At 43.1% G+C, this 8,379-nt stretch overlaps 1 long non-coding RNA gene across 1 annotated transcript in view; it reads right to left on the bottom strand.

Moving 5' to 3' along the window:
* Window positions 1-391: 391 nt before the first annotated feature.
* Window positions 392-8,379, bottom strand: part of LOC108787858 — a 15,288-nt gene continuing 7,300 nt past the window's right edge. Inside the window, exons 2-3 of the long non-coding RNA XR_001941296.1 lie at window positions 4,458-4,461; window positions 392-402 (exon numbers count right to left, since the gene is read on the bottom strand). This is a non-coding gene — a long non-coding RNA (uncharacterized LOC108787858). The remainder of the gene's footprint in view (window positions 403-4,457; window positions 4,462-8,379) is intronic.

The following is an 8,379-nucleotide window of genomic DNA, read 5'->3' as shown; positions in this document are numbered from 1 at the left end:
ATGATATTTTAAGGATTAGTTGCGCAGTGGGTCAATAGAACCTCATAATACATTTCTAGGATCCCAAATTGTTAGATGATATATTTCACGGGTTCTTTTGAGAATGACTTGGGAGGTTCCAAAGCAAGATGATGGAAAATCCTTCTACCCAGTAAACTGTAATGAATGGCATAGGTTGCGTGGTTCATACCTGCACTGATTAGCTGCTCACAAACGTATCCAATGTTAATACCATGTTTATTGTTGTCCGTTTCTTTTCCACCACAGAGGAGGTTACAACGCTTCTCTCTGACACCCACCTCACCACTTGCCCCCTGGACCCTGTTCCCTCACCACGACTTCATTCACCCTCTTACTCTATCCTACACTCTCTTACTTACATTTTCAATCTCTCACTCTCTACTGGCATCTTTCCCTCCCCTCTAAAGCATGCCCTGGTCACCCCAATACCCAAAAAACCCTCAATTGGCCCTACCGACCTCAACAATCTCAGACCAATTTCCTTACTCCTATTCACCTTTAAACTAATAGAAAGCCTTATCTACAGCCACCTGAGCCACCTCGCTGATAACAACCTTCTCGATCCATTACAGTCTGGCTTTCACCCCCTACACTCCACTGAAACCACCCTCCTAAAACTCACTAATGACTTGCTAACAGCTAAAACAATTGTTTTTGCCCTTGAGATTGTTAACACAACTATCCAGCCCTCCCCCCATGCCAAGTGCCTAGGTGTCATCCTTGACTCGGACCTTACCTTCCTTCCCCACATCCAATCACTATCCAAATGCTGCTGCCTTCACCTTCGTAACATCTCCAAAATACGCCCCTTCCTCACCAATGAAACAGCAAATGTCCATATTCACTTTCAAATCTATCATAACTCTGGGCATATGTTTTGTGTAAAAAGGAAAAAAATGTGCACATAGGCAATGTAAAAACCAGATGCCTATGATATTTTAAGGATTAGTTGCGCAGTGGGTCAATAGACCCTCATAATACATTTCTAGGATCCCAAATGTTAGATGGTATATTTCACGGGTTCTATTGAGAAAGACTTGGGAGGTTCCAAGGGACCGATGTGACCCTGGTAATTTTGCCTGCGCTTAGTTTGGGGCATTTTCACAAGTACGTGTGAAAAAACCCAGTATTGGCACTGGTGCATCCCAACTTACTAATATAATGTATTGCTTGGACTTGTAGTCCTGCATAGCTGGTGGTATTCTGCATAGCTGGTGGTATTCTAACACACAATGCCACTCATAACCTAGAAATATGCAGGACTCGGTCTGAGTCCTGTATATTTCTAGGTTACAAGGTATGAGTAAGATGTGGTGCTGTTAAAATAATTCTCGTGTCATAATTTTGTTATTTAATAAAATATATTTTTATATAATTGGTCTGAAGTAACCTCTTGCCTGGGCTGCATATACTCTATATGCAGACTGTTTTTTTCGTACAATAGCAGCCAGAGGACTGACAGGTGAATGCGGAAGAGATGTAATACACATCCTTCTGCGTTCAGATGTCGGAGGGAGATCAGCAAGGAGGAAGATGCTGAACTCCCTCCCATTTTCCTCATGACACCCTCCCGAGCCGGTCCCGGGCCGCAGATGGGGAAGCGGAGCCTGGGATTGAAGGTGAGGGTGCAGGAGGGTGGGCGGCGGTGGGACGGCGGTACCGCGGGAGGGGGGGGTGGCACGCAAGGTCAGCACATACAATCGATTGGACGGCTATAGAGCTGCCGATCGCTTGTATGTGTAACATGTTTACATTTAACTGTATTTTTTCTGCCCGTGCGCGCGAGCAGGAAAAAAAAGCTGTTTAATTACGGCAACTCCGCCAATAGGCATTTGCCGTCCGTCCAGATCTTACAACGAGCTGGCAAGCAGTTAAACACATGTAAAAAAGTGCAAAATGCACAAAACTGAAGTCTATGGGGATAAGAAGTACAACATCAGTACAATCTGTGAATGAAGGCTAAAAGACAATTTCCCTTATGGGCTAGTTAACACCAGCCCCAGTGCGTTCCGGCGCGCATCCCGGCCGGCTCACTGCATACTGGGGCGGGAGGGGGCATGGCGGTGCATTGATGTCAATGGCACCTCAGCCACTTCACACGTTACAGACAAGTAACATCCCCGGCATCCCTCTAGCTGTAGAGGCTCCTGACTCCTCCCCATCCCTCACACAGTAAGAGAGCTAGAGCAGATACATAACGTGCTGTCTCTGCTACATGGTAGCAGAGGAGGCAGGCACACAGAACTGAACGGCCGTGCCCACAGCACCCCCGCGATTGGATAAAAGAGCAGCAGAGACTCAGTGACGGGCCCGAATGGTCAGTCCACCCCTGCACCTAACCAACCGCTCAGTGTCTGCAACCCCCCTCTGTCAATCCCTACACTGGCTTCCAATAGCCCAAAGTATAAAATTCAAAATATTAACAACCACTTACAAAGCTATCCACAACTCTGCCCCTGGCTATATCTCAAACCTGGTCTCAAAGTATCACCCTAACCTCCCCTCCACTCTTCAAAAGACCTTCTGCTTGCCAGCTCCCTCATCAACTCCCATGCTCGCCTCCAAGATTTCACTAGAGTCTCTCCCATCCTATGAAACTCTCTACCCCAACCTGTCCGTCTATCTCCCACTCTGACTGCCTTACGGTGATCCCTTAAGACTCATCTCTTCAGGGAAGTCTATCCCACCTCAACCTAACCACTGAACTATCACTTTCTCAAACAATTCATCCCCACACAGCTACTTCCTCATGTATCAATTGCCACTCCCTTTTAGATTGTAAGCCCTCACGGGCAGGGCCCTCTTTACCATCTTGTCTTGAATTGTATTGTGATTGTAATGTCTTTCTTATATTGTAAAGGACTGCGCAAACTGTTGGTGCTATATAAATCCTGTATAATAATAATAATTGCAAGGTGGCCCGTGGTCAGTACAGCTTACTGAGTAAAGGTGCTTTCAAAATCTGATGAAAGAAGACAAAACTTTTTCATTTTCACAAGCAGAGGCAGGCCTGGGTCTTCAGCATTGTGATCTAGTCACCAAACATAGAATATATAAACTACAAGCATTTCTGTGGAAGATATAGGACTGAAATAGCACTTTCAGGTAGCCTTGGCATTAGGTATTTACCAGATGGGCTAATTTATGAGCAAGTAAATATTCAGCAACCATTTTAGGTATGTTATATAAAAGTAATTGTGCCCTAAACCTGAAGTTTTTTGCCAGTTTTCTTCATTCGGAAAGTCATCCTTTTTAACATTTAGTTGACAGTATGAAAGGACCTTGTTGTCAGCTCTCTATTATTTTGCTCATACTGCAATATCTCTGTGATTCCACGTTCTTTTTGTGTGTTTGGTAATATTTGTTTTATTACCAAATTGCATCAGAACACACTATACCTGACACACCAAAAATACAGGGAAAATCCATCATGTCAAAGCTGATATGTTGGCTTTGTCCCAACAGGGAGAGGGTCCAAAATATGCTTAGGCTTCTCAAAGGAGTCTGAAAGTACAGATCCCACCATTAAACATTGCAGGGTGTAAAAGGATTCTCAATAGCTGGTGAATGTAATTATTCCAATGAATGCAAGCTTTAAAGGCATCATTTTGTCATGAATGCACTATCTGCCAATATTTTATCAAGGTCAGTCTCGTGTGTGTTTGCCAAAGGTGCACTTTCTCTTTCTATGGGGATGAGTTATGAACTGTAGCGCACGTCATTTTGTAAAAGTGGTATTAAAAAAATATTGCAAATTCTATAGCTTGATGTTTGACGTAATGACGAGTTCAGTAAGCCAGCACAAGACATACATCTTTTAGTAGTGATTTGCAACAGGGTGTAAGGTAAAAAAAAAATAATGCTCTCCATACGCTGTTAGCTCTTTAATCACGTATGAGCGAGGATCTAACATTTACCTTCTGTTACTCAGTTCAAGAGCTTTTAAATAGATTTATACATATGTTTAACATTTTCCTCAACTCATGTCAAGGGCAGGGCACTGCTGAAACTGTAACCTGGATAGCCAACCATATTGTACCAAAACTAAGGTGGTGACTGTAGTTTTTTTGTAGAAACACTGTACAGAGCTTTGTCAAGGAGATGGACATTGTACTCAATTTTTAGGGGCATCTGGAGTACAGCAAAACCACGCATTTCATCCCATATTCATCTTGGTTCAGTACACTCTTTTAAGGTCAAGCCATGCCCAGGGTTAAAACTCTATTTTGTCTAAGAGTATCTGTGTTTTTAGAATAATAAACTATCTGTCTGTCAAGACAAAAATAATGCCCAAATTGCCTGCAGTGCACATAGACATGCTCTTTCAGAATAACTCCGGGCAAAAAAAAATCTTAACCCTTGCAGTGGGGCTACCCCCCACAATGCAAGGGTTAACTGCTCATTTTCATCTAGGGTCTATGATAACCAAGAAATACTCACCTAAACCTCGGTCCTGCCTAGTTGCTAGAACGTTCCCTGAAGCCTCTTCCCCCCTCCGCTCCGGCACTCTAAAAACCCATGAGCCATCATGTCCAATACAGTGTATTGGACGTGAGGACCCCACGTCCAATGCAGGGACCAGTCTAGCAGCAGAGGTTCGGGTGAGTAGATCTTTGTTATTTTAGAGCCTAGACGAAAATGAGCACTTAACACTCGCAGTGTTAAGTGCTGCAAGGGTTAAGATTTCTTCTACCCAGAGTTCTTCTTTAAAGGGTATGAACATAAATGATTATGTGTCTGACGTGTATTGTGTACATTGTTACAATGTTTTCTGACCCCTAACTATTGCCTGTTGTTCAATAATCTGGTTTTTCATAATTTTTTGTGTGAGGCTTTTGGGGCCAAATATTTTTTAAATACATACAGTATCTGTACTTCCTTTTCTGCAATGTAAAACCTATGTTTAACCCTTAGCATGAACCTGACAATTAACCAACCTTTGGCTTATACCTTCACACTTATTGAAGTCAGAAAAAAACAATCCTTAGAATTAAAGGGTTAACAGCACTCTCTCAACCCTGCAGCAGTGCCTGTTTACTCAGAGTAAACCTTTCAGGGAGAAAATGCCTCTCTCGCAGACGTCAGGGAGCCGCTATCCAATAGCGGAAGACTCCCTGAACATCAGGGAGACTTGAGATCCCTGAGAAAGTGACTGTGTCACATTACCAGCTAATAAAAAGAAAGTTGTTGGCAAGAAAAGGGCAAGGAATGGAATACGTACAAATATTTACCTTATTCCTTGCTTAGACGGCACTCTCCTCCACTCCAGAATGTGGATGGGCCCTCACAGTCCTCACCAGTGCCGGCCCTGCACTGTAGGTGATAACGTCAGAAAGCTGCAAGTGGCCAGGCAGCAAGGGGAATCGGCTTCGGAGGACCAGTTGCACAAAGAGGAGAAAGCCTGGGGGAATGAGGAATAAGGGAAGTATTTGTAGTCATTCCTTTCCCCCCTTGCCATACAAGCATTTAACCCATACAGTGTGTGTGATTACAGCAATGCAGAGTTGAGCTTTAACTTCCTCTATAACACTAAAACAGCTGACACATTACTGCTTAACAGCTTACCTAAATCCAATGCTCCCCCCAACCTAAACCCAATCCTTTACCCCCTAACCTAACCATTAGGGCTTAACCCTTTACGTAAAGTGGTTTCAACCTCTCTGGAGCTTTTGCCATTACACTGAGTGGACAGATTATTATGACCACCTGACGTTTGTAGGCAAATTAGCTATAATTTCGCGCTGAAGTTGCTAGAGGGCCAGACCATTATAAATAGGGAAGCAGGTTGTTTACCACGACAGTAGAAGTGATTTTTTTCTGAAGATATGGGTAAACAACGCGATTTAACAGCCTTTGAACGTGGGATGATTGTTGGCGCTCGGAGCCATGGAGCGAGTATCAGCAAAACAGCAGAATTCGTTAAATGTTCAAGAGCAGCTGTTGTTAAAGTGTTTAAAGACTGGACTGTCAGCCGAAAATCTGGGTCTGAACGTGCAAATTGTGGCCGTCAGCGACTAGTCAATGTTAGGGCAGAACGGAGAGTGGCAAGACTGGTACAAGACAACAGAAGGGCAACAGTGCATCAAATTACTGCAGATCTTAATCAGGGATCCTCTCAAATGATCTCTGAACGCACTGTTCGCCGTACACTGCATCGTATGGGATATGGAATCCAAAGGCCTGTTCCAACACCTTTGCTGTCTGCAGTTAACAAGATAAAACGTCTCCAATTCGCACAGGAACACAAGGATTGGACAGTCGAGCATTGGAAAAAAGTAATGTGGTCCGATGAATCACAATTCTAGTTACATCATGCAGATGGCAGAGTGAGAATTTGGCAGGAACAGCATGAAAACATGCACCCCACATGCATGAGTACATCTATTCAAGCTGGTGGGGGCAGTGTTATGGTTTTAGGGCATGTTTTCCTGGCATGATTTTGGCCCTTTAATTCGTGTGGAACAACGTCTGAATAGCACAACATACCAAAGTATCGTTGCTGATCAAGGTTATCCTATCATGTTGATGGCGTATCCCAATGGAGATGGCTTCTTCCAACAAGACAATGCGCCATGCCACGGTGCTCGTATTGTGCAGGAGTGGTTTCAAGAACATGAGGGAGACTTTACCTTGCTTAGGTGGCCCCCACAATCACCAGATCTCAATCCATTTGAGCATTTGCCATCAGGCAGTTGGTTCCACAACCATCAAATCTCACAGAACTGGACAGTGCTATTCCTCAGGCATGGTGTCAGATTCCACGCATCACCTTTCAACATCTCGTGGAGTCAATGCCAAGAAGAATCGCCGCAGTATTGAAGGCAAAAAGTGGCCCAACGATGTACTGATGGGGTGGTCATAATGATCTGGCCACTCAGTGTATCTGCAAATGTACACAGTCCCTTTACCAAGACATTACAGTGCCAATAGTAAATGATTTGTCATAGGTAGTGGGTAATGAAATAGCAGAGTTTATCTATCCTTTAAAAGTAAAGTAAAGCTGGCCATACACTGCTTAAATGTTTGAAACAACTTTCGTACGAAAGATCTTTTGTTCAACTTTTTATTAGGTGATGATTGATTTCAACTGTAGTGATGAAAAAATGAAAATACTTTAAAATATTTTATCAAATATACTGTATGTGTTTGTTTTTGGTTGACTATATCCTGGTAATTTTTTTGTTATTTAATTGCTTAGAAATACCTGCCAGTTCACCTTCTGCCTGTCTTCACTCTAACCATGCCAAGCACAGAAGCAGATCTGTGTTGGCTACGTCGGTTTGTGCATCTGTGTTGCTCTTTGGAGATACAGGACACCACGTGCATACATGGCATGCCTGTGTCTCCTGTAGTCAGTTCAGCACCATACTGCTGATGCGGAACTAAACATGATGAGCTGAGCTAAACAGCGATGGTTGAATCTCCGGCTGGCTTGGGCAGGTGTGCCGCTGTCGGAATACCCAAACCCGTTCGCCTGAAAATTTTCCAACTGGCTTCTTCAATTTTCTGATCAACGGATGTCGGATTGAAAGCTGCCGACAGGGGCATCCACTGTGCGAATTCTTCATGAACCAGCTGAAATTCGCAAGGTGTATGGCCAGCTTAAAGTGCCTCTAAACTCTGGAGTTAAATTTTAAAAATGCATTCAAGTACCCTAACTATTAATAAAAATCGTATTTGTGTATCACTCGGCTGTAGATCCTTAAATCATCTCTGAATTGGTGCTGACACTGTCCTTCCTTCTGGAGAGTGGCTACTTTTGTTTTCCATGGTCTCTGTGTGTTGTAAAGTAGACACCGCTCCAAGCACGCTCCTGTGATGGACTACAGTCTTATGTTTAGTTTACTAATTTGTATTGAGATTGTAAGTCCATCATGGCAGCGAGCTTGGAGCGGTGTCTACTTTACAACACACAAAGGGACCATGGGGACCAAAAGTAGCCACCCTCCAGAAGGAAGGACAGTGTAAGCACCAATGCAGAGATGATCTACAGCCGAGTGATACACAAATAAGATACATTTGTGTTAATAGATAATATACTTGAATGCATTTTTAAGATTTAACTCCTGAGTTTGGTATCACTTTAAGTCTTTAACTCTTTATTAGACAGACTGTGTTCACATCTAGTGTAGAACTGATAATAAGATCTGCCAGCACAGTACAGACAGGGTTAATTAGAAAAAACATAACTTGTCACAGCCCCCTCCTTAACATTACATAGGGGGGAGGCTAGGAAAGGAATTTTAAGTAAAAATCACTTCAAAAATATATTTTAAAAATGCTGCTTACATTTTGAAATGATGCAATGTGAATGAGAATGTAACAAATATAAAGTAGATGTTAACAGTAGAAATAGTA

This window comes from Nanorana parkeri, unplaced genomic scaffold (assembly GCF_000935625.1).
Source record: "Nanorana parkeri isolate BGI_ZX_2015 unplaced genomic scaffold, ASM93562v1 scaffold288, whole genome shotgun sequence".
Classification (NCBI taxonomy): Eukaryota; Metazoa; Chordata; class Amphibia; order Anura; family Dicroglossidae; genus Nanorana; species Nanorana parkeri.
The sequence above is the reverse complement of the archived record's forward strand: the minus strand, read 5'-3'. Positions and strand labels throughout refer to the sequence as shown.